The sequence below is a fragment of the Citrus sinensis genome, chromosome 3 (assembly GCF_022201045.2).
Source record: "Citrus sinensis cultivar Valencia sweet orange chromosome 3, DVS_A1.0, whole genome shotgun sequence".
NCBI lineage: Eukaryota > Viridiplantae > Streptophyta > Magnoliopsida > Sapindales > Rutaceae > Citrus > Citrus sinensis.
In genome coordinates this window covers 14510745-14535644 of record NC_068558.1, presented here as the reverse complement: position 1 = coordinate 14535644, position 24900 = coordinate 14510745, and the positions used below count along the sequence as shown (strand labels likewise).

At 37.1% G+C, this 24900-nt stretch overlaps 1 protein-coding gene and 2 non-coding genes across 5 annotated transcripts in view; 2 read left to right on the top strand and 1 right to left on the bottom strand.

The window, feature by feature from the left end:
* Positions 1 to 24900, top strand: part of LOC102608708 (cytochrome P450 CYP72A219-like) — a 78998-nt gene that overhangs the window by 27625 nt on the left and 26473 nt on the right. The window lies entirely within an intron of this gene.
* LOC127901539 (small nucleolar RNA R71) lies at positions 4246 to 4353 on the bottom strand. The gene has a single exon (XR_008053779.1). It is a non-coding gene; the product is annotated as a small nucleolar RNA R71 (small nucleolar RNA).
* On the top strand, positions 15717 to 15820 carry LOC127901623 (small nucleolar RNA R71). Its single transcript, XR_008053867.1, has one exon. It is a non-coding gene; the product is annotated as a small nucleolar RNA R71 (small nucleolar RNA).

The following is a 24900-nucleotide window of genomic DNA, read 5'->3' as shown; positions in this document are numbered from 1 at the left end:
TCAGAAAGAAAGTATTGACTTCAATGAGATATGTTCTCCGGTGGTTCGACTCACAACAGTCAGAGTAGTCTTGGCAATGTGTGCTATATTTGACCTACATCTAGAGTAGTTGATGTGAAAACTGCATTTCTTCATAGAGAACTTGAAGAGAAAATTTATATGCTCCAACAAGAAGGTTTTACTGAAATAGGAAAGGAGAACTTGGTTTGCAGGTTGAAAAAATCTCTATACGGTCTCAAACAGGTGTTGAGGTGTTGGTATAAGAGATTTGATTCCTTTATCATGAGCTTTGGATACAACAGACTCAGTTCAAACCATTGTGTATATTACAAGAGGTTTGAAGATAATGATTTCATCATTTTACTGTTGTACGTGGATGACATTTTAGTAGCAGGCCCCAATAAAGATCGAGTCCAAGAACTAAAGGCACAATTGGCTAGGGAGTTTGAAATGAAGGACTTAGGATTAACTAATAAGATTCTAAGGATGCAAATTCACCGAGACATAAATAATAGGAGGACTTGACTTTCTAAGAAGAACTACTTGAAGAAAATCTTACGACGCTTTAATATGCAAGATTGTAAGCCAATTTCTACCCCACTTCCTGTTAATTTCAAGTTATCCTCAAGTATCTATCCTAGCAATGAAGCAGAGAGAAGGAAGATGTCTCGAGTACCATATACATCAGCAATGGAAAGTTTAATATTTTTTATGATTTGTATAAGACCAGACATTGCACAAGCAGTGAGAGCGGTCAATTGATACATGGCGAATCCTGGTGGAGAACATTGGAAAATTGTGAAGATGATTATGAGATACATAAGAAGAACTCTGATGTTGCATTATGTTATAGAGGATCATAATTTATTGTCAGGGGCTACGTGGATTTAGATTTTGCAGGAGACATTGATAAAAAAAAATCTACTACTAGTTATGTGTTTATACTTGCAAGAGGAGCTGTAAGCTGGGTTCCAAAACTATAGACCGTTGTGGCTCTATCTACAAAAAATAAAATAAAATACATGGCAGCTACATAAGCTTGCAAGGAAGCTATTTGGATACAAAGGTTATTAGAGGAGCTCGGACACAAACAAGAGAAAATTTATGTGTTTTGTGACAGTCAAAGTACCTTGCACATTGCAAGGAATCCAGCCTTTCGTTCCAGGACAGAGCACATAGGAGTTCAATATCACTTCGTTCGAGAAGTAGTGGAAGACGGAAGTGTGGATTTACAGAAAACTCATACAAAGGAGAACCTAGCAGATGTTATAACCAAGAAAATCAATATTGACAAGTTTGTATGGAATAGATCCTCTTCTGGCCTAGTAGAGACGTAAGCAGCATAACAATAGCGAAACAGAAAGGATGGTGTGGAGATTGATTGATCCTCAATCAAATCTCCAAGTGGAAGAATGTCAAAGTCATGGTTGGCACCACCCTTCTAGATAGGCGGTGCCAAACCATCAACATTTTCAACACGGCCCGCCATTTTTTATGGTATCGAAATGCTTGAAGAAGAAAAATGAGAAAAAAGAACAAAAAAAGAAAGAAGAAGCCGAAAGATTTGAAAAGGAAAAATAATAAAATAATAAAATATTATTTTATTGGAAAAAATGAGGGGAAATGAAGCCTATAAATAGAAGGCTTCAATTCCTTCTCGGCATCCCATTCTTCAGTTTTTAATCTTTTATGAGAGAGGAAAAATTAAGAGTTTTAATACTTTTGTGTAATTAGTGAGTGAGAGATTGGGTGTATTGGAGTTCTGAGAAGTGAGCCAAAATATTACAATACTTATAGTCCTCATATCACTAGTGAAATATTTTCCTTCTGTATTCGCCGGTGGTTGTAGGCTAAAGGCCGAACCACGTAATTTTCTGGTGTTCTCTTTTGTGCTTGTTCTTTATTTTCTTCTAATTTCATTTTAACTGTGGCTCTGCTTCACCCATCGATTTCCTAACAAATCCAATATTATATAATTATACAAACAAATATATAAATTAAAAAACAAATAAAGACTATATTTTGTGCTTACATAAGGTGGTATTTGCACTTGGAACATTTACACCGAGCTAGCAAGCTTGCTGATAACTCTATGAAATGAGAGTTATTACAGCAATTCTAAATTTAAATTAAGATCACTTAGAGAGTAAATGATGTGTTTTTAGTGCATTTTTGTTACATTTTGCATAAATATTCATTTTATTTTAGTCTTAATAAGTTTTGCTTGATTTAGATTAATTCATGCTAAAATTGTGTGCATAATCGTAGGTTTCCAGAAGCTTGTGATTCAAGGAAAGAATGCTGAATTATTGGGCTGGCACAAAGGATGAAGAATATGGCCACAAAAGGAGTGAAACAAAATCTGGAACAGTACAGTGCTAGAGCCGTTGCTGGAGGAGCCATGCTGTAGCAATTCTGGAACAACGATAGAGAAAACATAGCACGGAAAATCTGCAAGATTGCGATCTGCAGTTTCCTAATCTGACTCATGCGTGCCCTAGGCTTTTGTTTACCTTAAATGTCAGTTATAAGAAGAGGCACGCAACACATAAAACGACGACAAGGAATTAACATAGAAAAAATCAAGAGGAAAAGAAGAACACAATCAAAATTCAAGGGAACAGATGCCACATCATTGAAGAATCCAGCAGAGTTGTTTGGATTTAGTCTTTATCGTTCTTTACTTGTTCTTTTCTCAACTCTTTGATTGAACCAATGTATTTCGTGACCATTGGTTTGCTGTTTGTTTTTCTTTTTCAAAGTATGAACTAAACTTGCTTGTAGTTGAGTGACAAACAATATGAATGGGTTTTTGACTGCTCTTATGAGTTGCTGTATGATTGCTATAGCATTTTACTCTAGTAGCTATTATTATAACTGTTATTTTGGTTGACCACCCATTTAATGGTTCAAGTTAAGATAGAGCCGCAAAAGGACCTGTCTTAGTGGATATTATTAGAGTAATACTTGATCTTAATTTGAGTTTCCTGCATTAAGGTTAGCTTTAATCCGATAAGGACTATACTTGAAGTTAAGAATTGTGAAGAACTAGACATAGGTATTCACCTTGTATGGTCGATAGAATGGACGTTCACAATGCCATGCCTCAGGTAGAATAATAACTGGTCATTGTTAGGACACTTAAAGGTATGAGAAGTCCAACACGCGACAGCTGAGGATGCAAAATAATTCTGCCCAATACTGTAGGAATTGCTGTAGCAACTGGTATTAATTTGATGAAAAGCAGTCAGTCCATGAAGAGAGTTTGATCATTCAACTATCGCATTCTCAATTGATTCTTTTACGCAATTTACTCAATTTATTTCACTACTGCAGTTATTTGTTTTATTTCCTTACAATTGTTAATTTTGGTAGTAAACAATTTTAAATTTATTCATCTCGAAATAAAGGTAGATAGCACTATTGTGATTCCTTTAGCATTTCTAGTCACATCAATCCCTGTGGAGACGATCTTAGATACTCATCACTTTATTACTTGTTGTGTACACTTGCACATTGACATTAATAGCAATTGAGTTTAAAATTAACCAACAAGTTTTTGGCGCTGTTGCCGAGGATTGATTGTTTATTTTCGAAGTGTGAAGTAAATCTTGATAGTGCCAACTTGATCTAATTTGTTTTATTTATTGACAGATCAACACTTGCATGCGCAAAGACAGAATTGTTGTATTCCAATTTGATCCTTAGATTGAAAGGACTGTAAGGAGACTGCAAAGAGAACAAAGAAATTTAAAAACTGTTTCAGACATGGATAATCTGCAGGATGTGGGAAACTTGGACCCTCATGGGCCACTACAACCTGTCAACATTCAAGAGGGGCTGAATGAGCATATTAATCAGAGACAGCCATGCAACAATAATATTATTTACGTGGTTGATGACAGAGACAGGACTATCAGAGATTATGTTGTGTTAACTCCTCAAGTTGTACATCCTGGGATAGTCAGACCTGAAGTGGAAGCTGCAAACTTTGAACTTAAACCAGTGATGTTCCAAATGCTGGAAACAGTGGGTTAATTCAATGGACTACCAAATAAAGATCCTCACCTCCATATTAAGTTATTTTTTGGAAGTGAGTGATGCTTTAAGACTAAGGCTTTTTCCTTATTCCTTAAGAGATCGAGCAAGAGCATGGTTGAGTTCATTACCCTCTGATTCCATAACTACATGGAATGACTTGGCTGATAAATTCCTAATGAAGTATTTTCCACCAACCAAAAATGCAAAATTACGGAATGAGATCACTTCATTTCATCAACTTGAAGATGAGAGTTTGTATGATTCTTGGGAGAGATTTAAAGAGCTGCTCAGAAGGTGTCCTCATCATGGCATTCCTTGTTGCATACAGTTAAAGGCTTTCTATAATGGGTTGAATCCAATTACGAGATTGATGGTTAATGCTTTAACAAATGGAGCATTGTTATCTAAATCCTACACTGAAGCTTATGAAATCTTAGAGAGAATTGCCAACAATAATTATCAGTGGACATCAACTAGACAGCCAGCAGCAAGAGGCGCAGCAGGGGTATATAGTATATATGCTATTACAACATTATCAGCACAAGTAACCTCATTGACTAACATGGTGAAAGTCATGACTTTTGCTCCAACAGCAGTAACTGTCTTGTGTGTATTGTGGTGAAGAACATGACTTTGATAACTGCCCTGGAAATCTAGTATCAGTAAATTATGTGGGTAATTTCAACCGACAGGTTCAAAACAACCCATATTCAAATACTTACAACCCTGGATAGAAGCAACACTCAAATTTCCCATGGAGCAGTCAAAATAGAAATGCACCAGCATTGAATGGACAGAATATGAACACTCAACCACCTAGTTTTCATCAACAGAGTCAAGGGCAAAAACACACCAGCCAAGATCCACTCACTTCATTCGAAGCATTGATTAAGGAATACGTTGCAAAGAATGAAGCAATTGTACAGAGTCAAACTGTATCATTGAGAAATCTAGAAAACTAAATGGGACAACTTGCCACAGCAATGAGTAGCAGAACTCAAGGAAGCTTACCCAATAATACAGAAGATCTAAGAAAAGAGAGAAAAAAACACTACAAAGTAATCAACTTAAGATCTGGAAAGAACATTGATATCCCTGTTGATGTGACTAAAAAATGGCTGGAACTTAATTCCTCACAAAAACCACCTCAAGATGAGAGTACGTTACAACAACCCAACCATCAAGATACTGGTGTTAAGAGCTAAGCTTAGGCAACTATGAAAGGAAATCAGTCAGTACATGCTGAGAAAGAAGTTGCAACACCAGTGGTAATAACCTACAACAAACCAAATGAGCAGGGTTTGGTACCTTCTGAAGCTACCCAGCAGTTTAGGCATCCATATCTTTTCCCACAGAGATTCCAGAAGCAAAAACAAGACAAGCAGTTCAGCAAATTCCTTGAAGTACTGAAGTAATTACACATCAACATACTTTTTGTAGAAGCTTTGGAACAAATGCCTAATTATGTCAAATTTCTAAAAGTTATATTGGCAAAAAAGAGAAGGTTGGGAGTGTTGTGCAAATTTTAATGTACTCGCAAGCGCACGAATCTATTGCAGTATAGATCTATGGTGACGAGTGTCGATCCCACGAGGAGGTGGATTTTAATTGTGTATAGAATTAATTTTGTAAATGGGTTGTTGGATTTATGGTGGAAATGATTTGGTATATGCTAAAACTTAAATTAAAATGACGAGAATAAATTCTAAAATTGGAATTGCAATGGCGAGAATAAATTGAAGATAATTCTATTGAAATGACGTACTTGGGTATCTGGATCCGTATCAACATGCATCATGGGCTAAATAATCCGTATTAATGCCAATTAAATCATGATGGGGGAATCCACACCTCATGAACCACGCTCTAATCAATATGGTGCTAAGGGCTTATCGTGCCAAATAATAATAACCTTATACTAGAGAGCCGGTGTAACCAAGGCGGTATCTAGACAAGACTATTATTATTTGTCGACGAGAAGTCAAAACATCCACAAAAATTAGAGGGGAAGAGAAAATAAATTTACCAAATTAAGCCCATGACACATGTTGAGACTTCACCTTCAACCCAAGCTTGAAAGAAAATTAGCCACTCATAATTGAACTAGGGGCAAAATGAGAATTTATTAAAATACGAAGAAAATACAAGATGGAGAGGGAATTACAGAAAATGGATCCCAAAAATGGATTCAGAGATATCAAATTAGGGGGGAGGCCCCCTTTTTATAGATACATGGAGTAAATCATGGCCATCGGATTAAAAACAGTTTGGACGCTCAGGATTGCGCCACGTCATCAGTCAACAGTCCACGGTTTGACCACGCGGATGAACAGTAACACGGTTTGACCCGACTTTGAACAGTAACGCGGTTTGACCCGGATGAACAGTAACGCGGTTTGGTTGAAAATAATCCTGTGTGATGCATGCACCGTACGTGAGATTTTTCGTCCACTGATATGCTGCCACGTCACCATCAACAGTACATAAGAATTTTAGTCCAACAGGATCGTGACACCTCATCAGTCAATGCCACATCATCGGTCAATGCCACGTCATCATCCGTCTATGTGAACAGTGTCGTGAACAGTAACGTATACAGTACCGTACACGTGAATAGTACCGTACATGTGAATAGTGCCATTTTTCCTTTTATGCTCCTCCTAAGGTTTTCGACCGTCCTGAGTTCAAAAGTGATGTCCGTTTTGCCGTCTGATCTCTCCTTTATTGTGAAATGACTATAATGCCCCTAAAATACATAAAATACTTAATTAAAATAAAACACATGTAATTAAATCACAAGAAGGTTAAATATATAAAAGTAAGGGTTGTTAGTAAGACTTAAAATGTAAAATGACGGTTTTCTCCTTTATAAATATGCATTTTCTAACACTCAACACACCCCCCAACCAGCTTATTGCTAGTCCCTAGCAAATAAAGCGAAAATAAAATTCAAATTCAAAATATATATTTTTTTTTTAAATAGAAACACTCGTATTTATTCCATCAGATTAATGATAGCAATCAAATAAAAGTATAAGCATTATCTCCAGTCTAAAGCAACATCACACCCACATCAACCATCCACATGAATTAGCCCAGTAGACTTTGTTTTAGCTACTCTCAAGAATGACATGTCAAACCCCAAAATCTCACTGGAAGTAGTGACACTCTCACAAATAAATTAATCCCAATAAAAATAGTCACTCCAATGAATGGTAATTGAGAGAGAAAATAATAAAGAAGTGATATCACATGCTCTCACCAAGATGAAATAAATATGCCCTCAGCTTAGAAATAATACGATCTCAAGTCAAATAAAATGTTAGTCAACCCACTTTATTTATCTTTTTTTTTTTAATTATGCATCACTACATCTTTTTAGCCCATATAACTAGCTTCTACTTCGGACTATAGTTCCCTAAAATCAAGAAGGACTTTTATTAGGACGTAACGTAGGCTAGGGACATGGTTAACAAAGAAGGGAAATAAGGAAAACAAAGTGTATGTTTGAGAAAAATGCAGAGAATTTTTTTTTTTTTTTTTTGGAAGTTGCAAGGTGGATTTCACCTATTTTTATTCTTTTGAAACAACAACTTTTGTTTTTGTTTTTGTTTTTGTTTTTTTTTTGTTTTTTTTTTTTGGCATAACTTCACTGAACAACATAATTATTTACATTTTCTCAAACATAAATAGGTGATGGAACTTATAAGACATCGGGTAATACTCCAAATCGGAGTGGGTCAAGATGATAAGTTGACAAAGAAAATGTTTTTTTTTTTTTTTTTAAAGGCTCAAAAGGGTTAACTATGGATATTTAATAAAAGGGATGGCTAGAAAGGCTCAAACGGATCAAAGATGGCCTTTCCATCGTCTTTTAGGGCTCTGAATAACCTTCCATATCTACTAGTTAGATGGGCCTCCAAATGTAGCAACACATTTTTTTTTTTTTTTATTAAGGGTTAACTCAAAAGAAATCTAGAGATCGTGTATACAATAATAAACTGTTAAGCTGTATAAAGAATGGGCAAAAGGGTTACTCTCCAAGAAAAATGATAGGCTCAAAAACTCACTTGGTACTTATTATGACATGTTCATTCCTTCAAGCAACTCATATATGTCTTCAACATCAACATTTAGAGTAGCAAACATAATGTAACATCACTTAAGACCAAAGATAATACAAATACTAAAATTTAAATTAATCATGTCACCCAATGTTAAAACAAATCAAAATTTTTTTTTTTTAAAAAAAAAAACATTCTACCCCCCAACCTATTCTAAACATAAAAAAAAAAAAAAATATGCATGCAGAAATGTGAAAATGATGTAGAAAAATTAATTTAGAAAAGTTACATTTAAAATGATAGAAAAGAAAATGATTTTTTTATTATTATTTTTTTAAAGAAGATGCGTTTCTAGAGGAACTACACTCCATATTCAGCCATCTTCGACTCAAAAGTTGGAAAATGCATTTTTATAGAGGATAAATTAAAAAGAAGAAAAATAAACATAAACACATAATAAAGAAAAAAGAAAATGTCTTAATTTTTTTTTAAGTTTTTTTTTTTAATTTTTTTTTAAACGATGAAGATGCGTTTCTAGAGTCACTACACTCCATATTCAGCCATCTTCAACACAAAAAGTTAGCAACAGTTAGTTTCTACAACAAAAAATTAGTAAAAACTTAACCAAAATTTCATAATTGTCGACTATTCCCTCCCCCCAACCAGAACGAAACATTGTCCTCAATGTTTGAAATGAAAGAAGTAGAGTTTAGAAGACATCACCTGGGTGGTGCAACACAGAAGAAAATATTTACAGGCGGAGAGTTAAATCTAATTTGTACTTCTTACTGCTGCTACTGTTACCATCATTATTTGGGCGCTCCAACACAAAGGTCCAGGGGTCTGGCTCCGGTTTATACGCTTGTAACAGATCAAGTAGCTCATTAGCAGTGTGAGCACAAATAAAGAGTTTTTTCACATTAGCGGGAATGAAATAGTTTTTTATTGCATGGTTAAGAAATGCGATAAAGCCATCATAAAAGTTATTGACATTTAACAAACCGATGGGTTTTTGGTGGATGTGCAGATGGGCCCAAGATGCTAGCGTGATAAGTGCCTCTAGTGTTGCAAGATCTCCTGGAAGGAAAATAAAAGCATCAGCATGATTAAGCATTTCAGTTATTCTTTCTTGCATACCTGAGACGACTAATTCTTCTCCAGTTGATGAGTCAGACGAACTGCCCAATGGTTTTAAGACTCTTGGGATGATGCCTAACACTTGACTTCCTCTGATAAAAGCTGCTTCGGAGACCATTTTTGATAACCCTCGGTTACCTCCTCCATACACCAAATGTAAATTTCTCGCTGCTATGCTTCGACCAAGATCTATGGCTGCCTCAACGAACTCTTTATGTTTGCCATATGTAAATCCAGAAAGCACACAAATGTTCTTGAATTGTCTATTGGGAGTAGCTGACATTGTGATACTTCTCAAAAACAATTTGTGAGTGCTTGACAAAAAAGAAATCACATTTAAGAGTCTTGGTGATAGTGGGTCATGGTTGTGTATGAGGTAATATGTCAGTGTCAAATAACGCGTAAAGCACGTGGCTCGCAAGTAAAAAAAAAAACAGTAAAAAGGAAAAAGCAAACAGTAATAAAATTATTAAAGAAAATAATGCAAACAATAAGACAATAGTGAAATAAAATAACAATAAAGTAAAAGGATATTTACAGGTAGTTGCGACTGTGGCTCACATCTTCCTCTGGTTTTACGTCCAGAAACGGCTTGAACGCCCTCTATGGGTCGAGGATAGGCTTCCTATCCAGTTTTCTTATAAACTGGCAAACAGGGTCGTTTATAGTCAGATTCCCGAGACTATATCGTGCATGCTCTTTCTGGAATAATGGCCATAACTGGAGAATCGCTCCTTGCACATATCCACTGGGATGCGTTTCAAGAGACAAAAGGATATCATCCAATGACTCCTTATTCAAGCCATCCCTAATGAATTGAATCTTATCTTCCCTGTTATCAGACACCATTCCTAAAGAACATGGGTTTTTATTGCAACTCATTCTGGCACACTTATGACAAGCAACAGAAATTCTTCGAGCTCGTCGTTTTCTTGCATAATTTCCTTTACCACAACCAGGCATGTATGCAATAAATTTTGGAGGTAACTCACCTGCCGATCGTACTTTAGCCTCGATTAACCAACGGATGTCAGCAGGTATGTTATTCCTCATGAGTAATCGCATGCGTTCGGACCGAGCTTTATAGATCGTAAGGAGGGCATTCTGAGGAAGTGAAGGGAATCGCTTGTGAAGCTTCGCTAGAATCTCGTTTCTGTCCATACCTTCGCCTCAGAATATCAGTTATTATGGGAAACTGAAGTAACCGACTTGATTGTCACGGAGTACCGTTATCCGCCACTTCACCGGGGTAACAAACTAAAGCACACAAATAGAAAAACAAATTAAAACACACAAAGAAAATTAAAATCGTCCTCTTATTGAATTTACCTCAAGCTCCAACTGGATGTCGTAAACACTTCTCTCAATGTCTCTGAGTTGGTGTTCTAAACCCTCAACATAGGCTACTAACTCTGGTGGTTGTAGAGCCCAAATGCGATGTGTTTTACAAAATTGAATCTGTCTTTTGAGATGAGTTTTGACACGTTGAAGTGGTTTAAGAATGTTCAGGAGGAACGGTCTAAGTATGAGACTCATGATTAAAAATGATAAGAGAAAACTTAATGGTAAAATAAACACACTTATGCAAAAACAATTTCAATTAGCAAAAGAATAATAATAAAAAGAAAGAAAGAAAAATCAAATCAACGAGAAGAAAAAAAAAATCAATTCAAATTTGGTGGGTCACTCAAATTTATTTCGGTGTCTTCTTCATGTGGTTGGTACTCTAGATATGGCTTTAATCTTTGACCATTAACTTTAAACGTTACACCATTCTTTGGGTCTTTAATTTCAATTGCCCCATGTGGAAAAACAGTATGAACAATAAATGGGCCAGACCAACGAGAGCGTAACTTACCTGGGAATAGGTGCAAGCGAGAATTGAATAAAAGCACTTTCTGACCTGGAGTGAACGATTTTCTCATAACGTGCTTGTCATGGAAGACTTTCATTCGTTGCTTGTAAATCTTGGCATTTTCGTATGCATCATTGCGAATTTCTTCAAGTTCTGCCAGTTGTAATCTTCTTTCTGAGTTGGCTTGCTGCATGTCAAAATTGAATTTCTTGATGGCCCAATACGCACGATGCTCGAGTTCCACAGGTAGGTGGCAAGCTTTTCCATACACTAGCCTGTAGGGTGACATCCCAATCGGGGTCTTGAAAGCCGTTCTATATGCCCATAAGGCATCATCAAGTCTTAATGACCAATCTTTTCTGTCCGGCCTCACCGTCTTTTCTAATATGTGCTTTATTTCTCGATTGGAGATCTCAACTTGGCCACTGGTTTGCGGATGATACGGGGTCGCCACTTTGTGTGTGATTGAATACTTTGTCAAAAGTGCTTTGAATGCTTTGTTACAAAAGTGGGCACCACCATCACTGATTATTGCTCGAGGGAATCCAAAGCGTGAAACAATGTTGCTCTTCAAAAATGCTATCACCACCTTGTGATCATTGGTCCTACATGGAATTGCTTCTACCCATTTTGATACGTAGTCAACAGCAACCAATATGTATTGATGGCCAAAAGACGGGGGAAAAGGTCCCATGAAGTCGATACCCCATACATCAAAAATCTCAACCACTAAAATTGGATTTAGTGGCATCATGTTCCTTCGTGTAATGCTTCCCATTCGTTGACACCTATCACATGAAGAACAGAAAGTGTAAGCGTCTCGAAATATAGATGGCCAATAGAAACCACATTGTAAAACTTTAGTCGCTGTTTTCTTAGCACTGAAATGGCCTCCACAAGCTTGTTCATGGCAGAATGAAAGGATATTCTGAATTTCACTTTCTGGGACACATCGTCTAACAATTTGGTCTGCACAATACTTGAACAAATACGGGTCATCCCAAAAGAAATTTTTTATCTCTGCAAAGAATTTAGCCTTGTCTTGCTTGGTCCAATGCTCTGGAAGTTTACCTGTAACAAGATAATTAACTATATCAGCATACCAAGGTAATACTTCCACATTCATTAATTGTTCATCTGGAAATGACTCATTCAATGGTAATGATTCTGTAATTGTGTCAAAATGGAGACGAGAGAGGTGGTCCGCCACAACATTTTCTGTCCCTTTCTTATCTTTGAATTCCAAGTCAAATTCCTGCAAAAGTAACACCCAACGAATTAGCCTAGCTTTTGCATCTTTCTTTGTAAGAAGATATTTAAGAGCAGCATGATCTGTGAACACGATTATTTTACAACCAATGAGATAAGATCGAAATTTCTCTAATGCAAACACTACTGCTAGCATTTCTTTTTCAGTAGTTGAATAGTTCAACTGTGCATCATTCAATGTCATACTAGCATAGTAAATAACGTGGGGAATTCGATCAACTCTTTGTCCTAATACTGCTCCTACTGCATAATCAGATGCATCACACATGAGTTCAAATGGTAAGCTCCAGTTCGGGGCCTGAATGATGGGTGATGATGTCAACAACTGTTTTAATTTTTCAAACGCCATGAGACATGAATCATTAAAGATAAAAGGCACATCCTTAGCAAGTAGATTACATAAGGGTCTAGAAACTTTGCTAAAATCTTTAATGAAACGTCTATAGAAACCAGCATGCCCAAGGAAAGATCTTACTTCTCTGATTGTTTTAGGTGGAGGAAGATTAGAAATGAGATCCACCTTGGCTTTGTCAACCTCAATACCTTTGCTCGAAATGATGTGACCGAGAACAATACCTTGTTTTACCATAAAATGGCATTTCTCCCAATTTAAGATCAAGTTCTTCTCGATACATCTCTGCAGAACTAGTGTTAGATGATGTAAACATTGATCAAACGAGTTGCCAAAGACAGAAAAGTCATCCATAAAGACTTCAAGGAATCGTTCAACCATATCAGAAAAAATGCTCAACATGCATCGTTGAAATGTAGCAGGTGCATTGCATAATCCAAATGGCATTCTCCTATATGCAAATGTGCCAAAAGGGCAAGTGAAAGTAGTTTTCTCTTGATCGTTTGGTGCTATGGGAATCTGATTATATCCTGAGTAGCCATCTAGAAAGCAATAAAATTCATGACCTGCTAATCTATCAAGCATTTGATCAATAAATGGTAAAGGGAAATGGTCTTTACGTGTGACAGAATTCAACTTTCTATAATCAATGCATACACGCCATCCTGTAGTCACTCTAGTGGGTATCAATTCATTATCAGCATTCGTAACTACTGTAACTCCTGACTTTTTGGGGACAACTTGTACAGGACTGACCCATGAACTATCAGAAATTGGGTAAATGATACCTGCGTCTAATAGCTTAAGGACTTCAGTTCTAACAACTTCTTTCATATTAGGATTTAACCGACGTTGCATTTCCCTAGTAGATTTAGCATTTTCATTAAGGTGAATGTAATGCATGCAGTCTACTGGGTTTATACCTTTTATGTCTGCTATGGTCCATCCTAATGCCCCTTTGTGCTCTTTCAAAACATCTAACAACTTACCTTTTTGTTCGTCATTGAGGGATGATGAGATGATTACCGGCAGAGTGCTTTCTTCTCCCAAAAACGCATATTCCAAAGTGTTGGGCAATGGTTTGAGCTCGAGTTTCGGTGGTGATTCTGATGATGGAATGAGTTGCTTCTCTGATGGTGCTAGTTGTTCAACTCTTGACTTCCATTTATTAGTGTCCATAGATGGTGCTGAGTCAAGCAGGGCGTTGACCTCATCAACCGATCTGTCAATATCAAAATCCAAACCAAAGTGAGTTAAGCATGTCTGTAAAGGATCATCACTAAGGTTTGAAAGAAAAGTATTATCAACTATTGTTTCTATTAAATCCACATCAACAATTCCATCATCTGCACTGTGAGGTTGTTTGGCAATGTTGAAGATGTTCAGTTCCATAGTCATGTTGCCGAAGGACAACTGCATATTTCCAGTCCTGCATTGAATGTGAGCATCCGCAGTTGCCAAGAAAGGTCGGCCTAGAATAATGGGGATGTGCTTCCTTGAATCCTGTATTGGTTGAGTGTCAATTACAATGAAATCAACAGGAAAATAAAACTTGTCTACCTGGATAAGCACGTCCTCCACAATACCACGAGGTATTTTCGTGGACCGATCTGCAAGCTGTAACACCACTGGAGTTGGGTGTAATTCTCCCAGTCCAAGTTTCACAAATACAGAGTAAGGCAAAAGATTTACACTAGCTCCTAAATCCAACAAAGCATTCTCAATTGTGTGGTTCCCTATACTACATGAGATAGTGGGGGAGCCAGGGTCTTTGCATTTTAAAGGAATTTTATGTTGGAGTATAGAACTAACATTTTCTGTTAAAAATGCCTTCTTTTGAACATGCATATTTCTCTTTTTAGTACAAAGGTCTTTAAGAAACTTGGCATAAGATGGAACTTGTTTAATAGCATCAAGCAAAGGGATATTAACACTTACCTGTTTGAAGATTTCGAGAATCTCACCTGTGGATTTTCCCTTTTTTCCTTTCGCTAACCTTTGAGGAAATGGAGCTTTCGGAACGTATTCTCGTGGGTTGGTTTCTTCTTTCTCCTCCGGTGATGAGTCTTCAACATTCACAGGTACAATTTGATTTTCTTTTGTCACCGGCATCTCCACTTTGTTGTCGACTTCCTTTCCTTTTCGCAAGGTCATTACTGCTTTGACCTCTCCATGCTGCTGTGGTGAACTGGTACTTGCTTCATGTACTCCTTTAGGATTAGGCACTGGTTGACTTGGAAACTTGCCTTTCTCAACAGTCATTGCCAAGGTCTGAACTGAAGAAGCAAGTTGTCCCACCATCTTCTCGAGGCTTGAAACTGATTGGGCTTGTGAATTGAAGCCTGCTCTCAACTCATTTCGTAGTCCATCAATGGTGCGGTTCTGTTGCTCAATCGTGGAGTGAGTAACATTCCTGAAATTCTGGAATGCATCCTCCCATGGTCTAGGTTGAGAGTGGTTCTGGTTCTGATTGTATGGTCTAAATGGTGGTTGAGAGGCTTGAGAAATTTGAGGAATTGGTTGCATTGGTGGAGCTGGAGCTGCTGGTCCATTCTGTTGGAGTCCTTGAGACCATGAAAAATTGGGGTGGTCTCTCCATCCAGGGTTATATGTGTTGGAGTATGGGTTGTAATTTGATGGCTTTCTCATTACACCTATGGCATTGGCTTGATCTGAGTATGAGTCATGGTCATGTGGTTCTGTTGATTTAGCAGTCGATAACGATGCTATTTGTCGAGCAAGACCTTCAACCATCTCCTTGACTTCTTTGATTCCCGAAGTTGACTCGCCAATTTGAACCTCATTTACTCCTTTAATTCTTCTAGTATTCCTGAGTGATCGACTCCGTTGTTGGGAATTATCCGCTTGTCGCTGGAAGAATTCCCAAATTTCTGATGCACTTTTTGACATTAGCTCTCCTCCACTTGTTGCCATTAGCCATTCTTGCACATTTGGTAGTAATCCCTCCAAAAAGTATTGACATTGGTGCCATTTTTCGTACCCATGATGTGGACACTTCAAGAGTAGCCCATTAAATCGCTCCCATGTTTCAAAAAATTGCTCGTCCTCTCTCTGGGTAAACTCCGAGATTTCCCTGCGAATAGCATTGGTTTTATGCACTGGAAAATATTTATTTAAAAATTTTGTAACCATTTGTTCCCATGATGTAATGCTATTAGCAGGCAACGTATTTAACCATGAACGAGCTCTATCCTTTAAAGAAAATGGGAATAGTCTAAGTTTAACATCATCATCTGAAAAATTCTCATATTTGAATGTTTGACAAATGGCATGAAAATCATTCAAATGATTATATGGATCCTCATTTTCTAGGCCATAAAATGTAGGGAGACAATTTAACACACTAGGTTTTAATTCAAAACTCCTAGCAGCTACATTTGGGTATCTTATGCATGACGTGCTCAAATTAGCTAAGGGACTAAAATAGTCCTTAAATGGCCTCTCCTGTGGTGCTTGTAAATCCATTTTATTTTTAACGTGTTTGTGTGTGCGAAGTGTTTTTTCTAGTTCAGGGTCTATAGGTTCAAGATTAGGTAATAATGACCTACGACCATGCATGCAAAATAAATAAAATAAAAATAAAGATGCAAACAAAACAAAAAATAAAGATGGGAACAAAACAAATAAAAATAAAGAAGAGGGAGAAATTACGATACTAACCTTATTGCGCTATTACAACCTTTCTATAAAAATACACAAAAATAAATACGTGAAAGAAATTAACTAAAAATTAAATTAATAAGATAAACAAAAAAAAATTACAAAGAAAAATAAATGGAAAATTAAATTACAAAATTTTAAAGAAGAGAAAAAGAAAAGAAATACTAACCTTTAAATGTAGATTCATTTTTTTTTTCTTTTTTTTTTTAATAAAAAAAATTACAAGAAAATAATTAAAAGAAATTGTTCACAAAAATTAATTCTATGAATTAAAATTACTTACCTCCCCGGCAACGGCGCCAAAAACTTGTTGTGCAAATTTTAATGTACTCGCAAGCGCACGAATCTATTGCAGTATAGATCTATGGTGACGAGTGTCGATCCCACGAGGAGGTGGATTTTAATTGTGTATAGAATTAATTTTGTAAATGGGTTGTTGGATTTATGGTGGAAATGATTTGGTATATGCTAAAACTTAAATTAAAATGACGAGAATAAATTCTAAAATTGGAATTGCAATGGCGAGAATAAATTGAAGATAATTCTATTGAAATGACGTACTTGGGTATCTGGATCCGTATCAACATGCATCATGGGCTAAATAATCCGTATTAATGCCAATTAAATCATGAGGGGGGAATCCACACCTCATGAACCACGCTCTAATCAATATGGTGCTAAGGGCTTATCGTGCCAAATAATAATAACCTTATACTAGAGAGCCGGTGTAACCAAGGCGGTATCTAGACAAGACTATTATTATTTGTCGACGAGAAGTCAAAACATCCACAAAAATTAGAGGGGAAGAGAAAATAAATTTACCAAATTAAGCCCATGACACATGTTGAGACTTCACCTTCAACCCAAGCTTGAAAGAAAATTAGCCACTCATAATTGAACTAGGGGCAAAATGAGAATTTATTAAAATACGAAGAAAATACAAGATGGAGAGGGAATTACAGAAAATGGATCCCAAAAATGGATTCAGAGATATCAAATTAGGGGGGGGAGGCCCCCTTTTTATAGATACATGGAGTAAATCATGGCCATCGGATTAAAAACAGTTTGGACGCTCAGGATTGCGCCACGTCATCAGTCAACAGTCCACGGTTTGACCACGCGGATGAACAGTAACACGGTTTGACCCGACTTTGAACAGTAACGCGGTTTGACCCGGATGAACAGTAACGCGGTTTGGTTGAAAATAATCCTGTGTGATGCATGCACCGTACGCGAGATTTTCGTCCACTGATATGCTGCCACGTCACCATCAACAGTACATAAGAATTTTAGTCCAACAGGATCGTGACACCTCATCAGTCAATGCCACATCATCGGTCAATGCCACGTCATCATCCGTCTATGTGAACAGTGTCGTGAACAGTAACGTATACAGTACCGTACACGTGAATAGTACCGTACATGTGAATAGTGCCATTTTTCCTTTTATGCTCCTCCTAAGGTTTTCGACCGTCCTGAGTTCAAAAGTGATGTCCGTTTTGCCGTCTGATCTCTCCTTTATTGTGAAATGACTATAATGCCCCTAAAATACATAAAATACTTAATTAAAATAAAACACATGTAATTAAATCACAAGAAGGTTAAATATATAAAAGTAAGGGTTGTTAGTAAGACTTAAAATGTAAAATGACGGTTTTCTCCTTTATAAATATGCATTTTCTAACACTCAACAGGGAGAATTCGAAATTATTGCTTTAACACAGGAAAGCAGTCATATGCTCCAAAGTAAGATTCCTAAAAAATTGAAGAATCCAGGAAGCTTCACAATACCATGTTCTATTGGAATTATGTACAATGGCAGAGCACTCTGTAATTTGGGAGCCAGTATTAATCTAATGTTATTATCTGTATTTAAACAGTTGGGAGTAGGAGAATTCAAGGCAACAACAGTCACCTTACAATTAGCTGACAGATCTCATGCATATCCTGAAGGAACAATTAAAGATGTACTGGTAAAGGTTGAGAAATTCATCTTTCCAGTGGACTTCATTGTACTAGACTTTGAAGCTGATAAAGAGGTACCCATTATACTTGGAAGGCATTTCTTAGTAACTATGAAAACTCTTATAGATGTGTAAAAAAAAGAGCTAATAATTAGGGTAAATGACCAGCAAGTCACATTTAATGTATTAGAGGCTATGAAGAACCCTGATGAGGTAGAATATTACAATTTCCTGAGTGTTGTAGATTTTGTTGTAGCAGACATAATCGACAGATGCTGCAGTAATGAGGTCATCAAGGTTGCCACCTTTGAAAGCTTTGAAGAAGAAGATGTTGCAACAAACCAGATAGATTGGATGGAAAGAAAGCAATCTAATAAGCATAGCAGATTTGTTGAACATCTGAATCTTTCAGACATGGAAATAAAAGCAATTTTACCATCTATTAAATCACCTCCTATTCTTGAATTAAAATTGTTACCCTCACATTTGAAATATGTTTATCTTGGTCAAAATAACACACTCCCTGCAATCATTTCATCTACTTTGGATGCAGGTCAAGAATAAAGCCTGGTAGATGTGCTTGGGAAATACAGAAAGGCAATTGGATGGATCATGGCAGACATTAAAGGGATCAGCCCTTTTATATACATGCATAAAATTTTTTTAGAAGACTGCTACAATAATTCAGTGGAGCAACAGAGAAGACTAAATCCCATTATAAAGGAAGTTGTAAAGCAAGAAATCATCAAATGATTGGATGCTGGAATCATATACTCAATATCAAACAGTTCATAGGTAAGCCCAGTTCAATGTGTTCCAAAGAAATGAGGAATAACAGTGATAGCAAATGAAAAGAATGAACTTATTCCACAAGAACAGTGACTGGTTGGAGGGTATGTATGGATTACAAGAAGCTCAATAAAGTCACTCGAAAAGATCACTTTCCACTTCTATTCATAGATCTGATGTTGGACAGACTTGCTGGATAGCAATATTACTGTTTCCTAGATGGGTATTCAGGCTACAACCAAATTGCTATACCTCTAGAGGATCAGGAAAAGACTACATTTACTTGTCCTTATGGAACTTTTGCCTTCAGAAGAATGCCCTTTGGTTTGTGTAATGCTCCAACAACTTTCCAGAGATGTATGATATCTAGTTTTTCAGATATGGTGGAGCAAACATTGGAAAACTTCATGGATGATTTTTCAATCTTTGGAGAGACATATACTGATTGTTTACACAACTTGGAAGAAGTTCTTAAAATATGTGAGATGACTAACTTAGTACTCAATCTGGAAAAATGCCATTTCATGGTGCAAGAAGGCATAGTGTTAAGTCATAAGGTATCCAAGAAGGGCATAGAGGTAGATAAGGCAAATATAGAAGTGATAAACAAACTGCCACCTCCCACTTCAATCAAGGGGATTAGAAGTTTTTTAGGCTATACTGAATTTTACAGATGATTCATAAAAGATTTTTTCAAGGTAGTTAAACCACTATGCTCATTGCTAGAACATGACAAGCGTTTCCATTTTGATAAAGATTGTCTTCAAGCCTTGGGGAATTAAAGAAAGCTTTGATAACTGCACCAGTGGTTATATCACCAGATTGAACTCTCTCATTTGAACTAATGTGTGATGCCAGTGACCATTCTAATGGGGTTGTGTTGGGGCAGAGGAAGGATAAGATTTTCCACTCTATATATTATACCAGCAAAACTCTTACTCAAACTCAGATTAACTACACCACTACAAAGAAAGAGTTGCTAGCAGTAGTATTTGCTTTCGATAAATTCAGAGCTTACTTGATGGGTACTAAAGTGACAGTATACACAGATCATGTAGCCATCAAATACCTAATCTCAAAGAATGATGCTAAACCTAGATTAATAAGATGGGTCTTATTGCTTCAGGAGTTTGATTTGGAAATTAAAGATAAGAAAGGGATTGAGAACCAAATAGCAGACCATATGTCTAGGATAGAAGCATATACAAGCACATTGATAAAAAAGGAAATCACTTAAACTTTTCTTGATGAACAACTATTAGAAATACAGCAAGCACAGATGCTGCAACAATAAAGACCTCCATGATATGCAGATTTTGCTAACTACTTAGTAAGTGGGTTGCTACCACCCAAATTGAAGTTTCAACAGAAAAAGAAATTTCTCTATGATGTTAGAAGCTACCAATGGGATGACCCATATTTGTATAAGTTATTCTCTGATCAAGTAATATGAAGATTGCTTCAGAAGAAGAAATCTCTCACATACTCTAATCCTGCCATGCTGCAGCATATGGAGGACATTTTGGTGGTCACTGAACAACTGCTTAAGGTTCTGCAATCAGGGTATTACTGGCCTTCTATTTTTAAAGATGCTTATAAGTTTGCTAAATGTTGTGACATGTGTCAAAGGACAAGAAACATAACTCAAAGACATGAAATGCCATTGACAAACATTCTGGAAGTGGAAGTTTTCGATGTATGGGGAATAGACTTCATGGGTCCTTTTCCACCATCCTTTGGGAACTTATATATCCTTGTTGCTGTAGATTATGTCTCTAAATAGGTAGAAGTTGCGGCATTACCTACCAATAATGCTAGAGCAGTAGTGAACTTCCTTCAGAAAATATCTTTTCCAGGTTTGGCACTCCACGAGCAATTATTAGTGATGAGGGTACTCATTTCTGCAACAAAATATTTGCTGCAACTATGGAAAAATATGGAGTCATGCATAAAGTAGCAACAACATATCACCCACAATCCAATGGCCAGGCAGAAGTGTCCAATAGAGAGATTAAGAAGATCTTAGAAAACGTGGTGAACCCATCAATGAAGGATTGGTCCTTGCGTCTACATGACTCCCTATGGGCCTACAAAACAGCATAGAAAACACCACTTGGCATGTTTCCCTACCAAATTGTGTATGGAAAGCTTGTCACTTGCCACTTGAGCTAGAGCACAAAGCATACTAGGCACTGAAGCAATTAAATTGGGATATACATGTTGCAGCAAAGCAAAGGAAACTTCAACTATGTGAGCTTGATGAATTATGGTTGTTCTCATATGAAAATGCAAGAATCTATAAAGAGAGGACAAAACATTGGCATGACAAACATATCCAACATAGGAAATTAAGTCCTAGTCAACTAGTACGGCTCCATAATACAAGGTTCAGATTATTTCCAGGAAAACTTAAATCTCGATGGTCTGGACCCTTCAAGTTGCTCAGAATTTATCCTTATGGGGCTGTTGATCTCCTAGATGAAAAGACAGGCCAAGAATTCAAAGTCAATGGGCACAGAGTTAAACATTACATACACTCAGCTGCAGAGTGTTCAAAGAAGGTCTTACTCCTTAAAGAACCAAGGTTATGAGCACGCAAAAAAGGTCAGGCTGAAGGACCTTAAATCAAGCGCTCAATGGGAGGCAACCTATTGCGGAGGTAATCACTTCAACTAAGATTAACCCTTCTTGTTTTTGATAAATGTTTTTCCTTTTATTTCATTTTAATTTTGGTATTCACTTATTGTTATTTATTTACCTTATTTAGGATTATTTAACTTTTACTTTTATTGTTTTATGTTTTTATTTTTAATTCTTAGGATTGGTTTTATCTTTAATTTCAGATTGGTTTTATTTATTTTTAAATTTCTCAAGGGAAATATGTGTGACAAATGGATTCCATATTAACATGTGGGGCTGTAGTGTTGACAGAATGCAGAGGCAAGCCTTCGTGTCAGTAGTTATTGGAAGAAAGTATGTAACCATTGCTAAAGCAAACAATTGATTGCTGCAGCAACCTATGTTACCGTTACAATAACTTAAAGATGGAGCCTCTCATTTACCGTTGGAGATAATATATGACAGATGGGTGGATGGATTTAGATAGAAATTAAGGAAGAATATCTCCTAAATTAATGCATTAATTTCACCTTCCTATTTTTATGAGATATGCTTAATGAATTTAAAAAATATTCTTCCCTAATTTATCTTATTTTACCGCAATTATTTTCATTTAATCCCACCTATATAAAGGAGTTACTGTGCAGGTTGACTTCTAACACTATTTGTTCTCTCATTCGCAGTTAAGACTCTAGCCCTTCATAATCTTCTCTTCTCAATTTACTCTTGCACATCTTATCGTCAGATTCTTACTGCTGTAGCAATGCCAAGGTACAAAAAGACAGCTAACCGACTAAAATATCCCTCACGATTTCAAAGTTACCATGCAGAAGAAAAATATGAAGAGTTCATTGAACCGTAAAAAATTCTGGAAGAAAAAGGGTTTCAATTCCCACCTCAACCCACAGGAATTGTGCAATCATTGTACAATGTTGCAGCCAAGCGCGAGTGGCTAGAGTTTTGTGACCACCCTCGAGACCCTGTGTTGCCAGTAGTGAAAGAATTTTAGGCCAATTTGGTAAGCCCTGATCAGCAGAATATTTAGGTACGAAACTCACTTGTTCCATTAGATTCTCGAGTTATAAATGCTTTTTATAATTTACCTACTGAAATTAATTACGAGTATGTCAAGTTACTTGACAAATTAACACCGCAAAGATGGAATAAAATTTTCACAACCCTTACTGTAAAGGGTGCAACTTGGGCTAATAAGGAAGGGCAGGTGATTAATAGGATAGATTTGACACCCATTGCCAAGGTGTGGGTGAAATTCCTAAAATCCAGACTTATGCCAACCACCCACACCGCCATTGTTTCTAAAAAAAGGTTAATAATGTTGTATGTAATTGTAAAAGGGCTTCCCATAGATGTGGGAAGCATTATCGAAAAAGAAATTCGAGACTATGCCATAAGAACCACAAAGCAGCTGCCTTGCTTTTTCCTTCGCTCATCACCAACATCTGTGTGGTATCGGGAGTTCATCTCGATGCCAAAGATGAGCATGTTAAGAATGATGGTGCCTTTGCTGCACACACCATCGAGAAAATTGCTGGTGAAGCTGCTAGAGCCCCATCTGAACCAGCTGTTGTGACAGGGGTGAGACGAGCTATTGGGTTGGAACAACGAATACAAGCACTGAGCACTAGCATCAATCAATGTGTTGAAACTTAGCAGAGGGAAAATAGTAGGTTCTAGAGCTATTTGCAACACCTGGACCACCAGCTCCACTAATTTGCAGTATACATCAAGAGTAACCATAGAAATTTCCCTGATTCTTTGCTCCAACAATATAATTTTGACACCTACACTACAGAGGCTCCAGCAGAAGTCAGTGAGGAAGCTATTGACATAGATGAACCAGAGGAGGAAGCTGCAGTAGATCAGCAAGCAGAGAAGGAAACCGATGTTGATGACAAGTCAGACCAGCCCGAAGAAGAGGATGTTAAGTCTGCCACTGACAGTTCCCCAACAGAGGCAAAGAAAGAGAAGGAGAAAGAACATGAGGAACCCCTAATCAGAACCTCTTCCAAGTCTAGAAAAAAGCACATCATCTAAGAAGAGGAAGATGAACCTGCAGAAGAACCTCATATTCTAATAATTTTTAGGATGTGTAAAGAGAAAGTAACCACTCCACATGCCTCGGATGATGAAGCCGAGCCAATTGATGCAGAGCTGGAAGCTGTAGCAGCCAAAGTCATGCGTAGACTAACAGAGGTAAAATATCTACTTGACATCATTGCCGGTATCATGGCTGAGGGACAGGAATCCGAGGCCCCAATTTTGGCATCTTCACAACAAACCCCCAGCAAACCTACTATCACTAGTCCAAAGTGATCCAGCAAAATAAAGGGAGGCATTTCTGGAGGCCCTACTACAGTAGCCACACCAGAACCTAAAAGGACCAGATCTGTTTCATCTAGACATACTGCACCAACGACCACTCATTCCACCAGTCCACCAACGACCACTCATTCCACCAGTCCACCAACGAAGAAGAAGAAGCCATTGCCAGTTACCTCACTACAAGAATCCCCTAAGGATCGGCTACGCAGCGCATCTAAAAAGTGCTGAAGTCACTCCACTATGTTATAGCAGCACTCCAATAACAGGGGAGCACCCCCCTATCTGCTAGTTTATTTTGTTTTTAGTTTTAATTTTCTAATTCATTTTGTATGGCCTTTCATTTAGTGTATACATGTATGGTTTATGTACTTTTTTTTTTTGTGCTTGTGAGGACACAACACCACTTAAGTTTGGGGAGATTGTATTTATGTTTGTGTTGTGTGAAGCTCTGTTATCTAATATTTGTGTATGGATTTAGAAACCTAATGAAGATAAAATGAGTGTTATTCAATACTTGTGAGAATGCCAAGTAGAGATAGTTGTAGATGAAGGTTGAGATTCTATCCTGAAACTTATAGTTTGATTGGGTTTTATGAGAATGTTGTAGCAAACCAAGAACATAAAAGAGAAACAGAATACTTCAAGTTGGAGAAGAATTTTGGCTAAACTGTGGTCATTATGAAATAAATTTGGCTCCAATGGCTTAAGTTGCTGAGTAACCAGGGCTGAGTATGCATCCCATATGCAAACTTGAGTCCAAAAGCAACAAGAGTTACGAGCACTGCT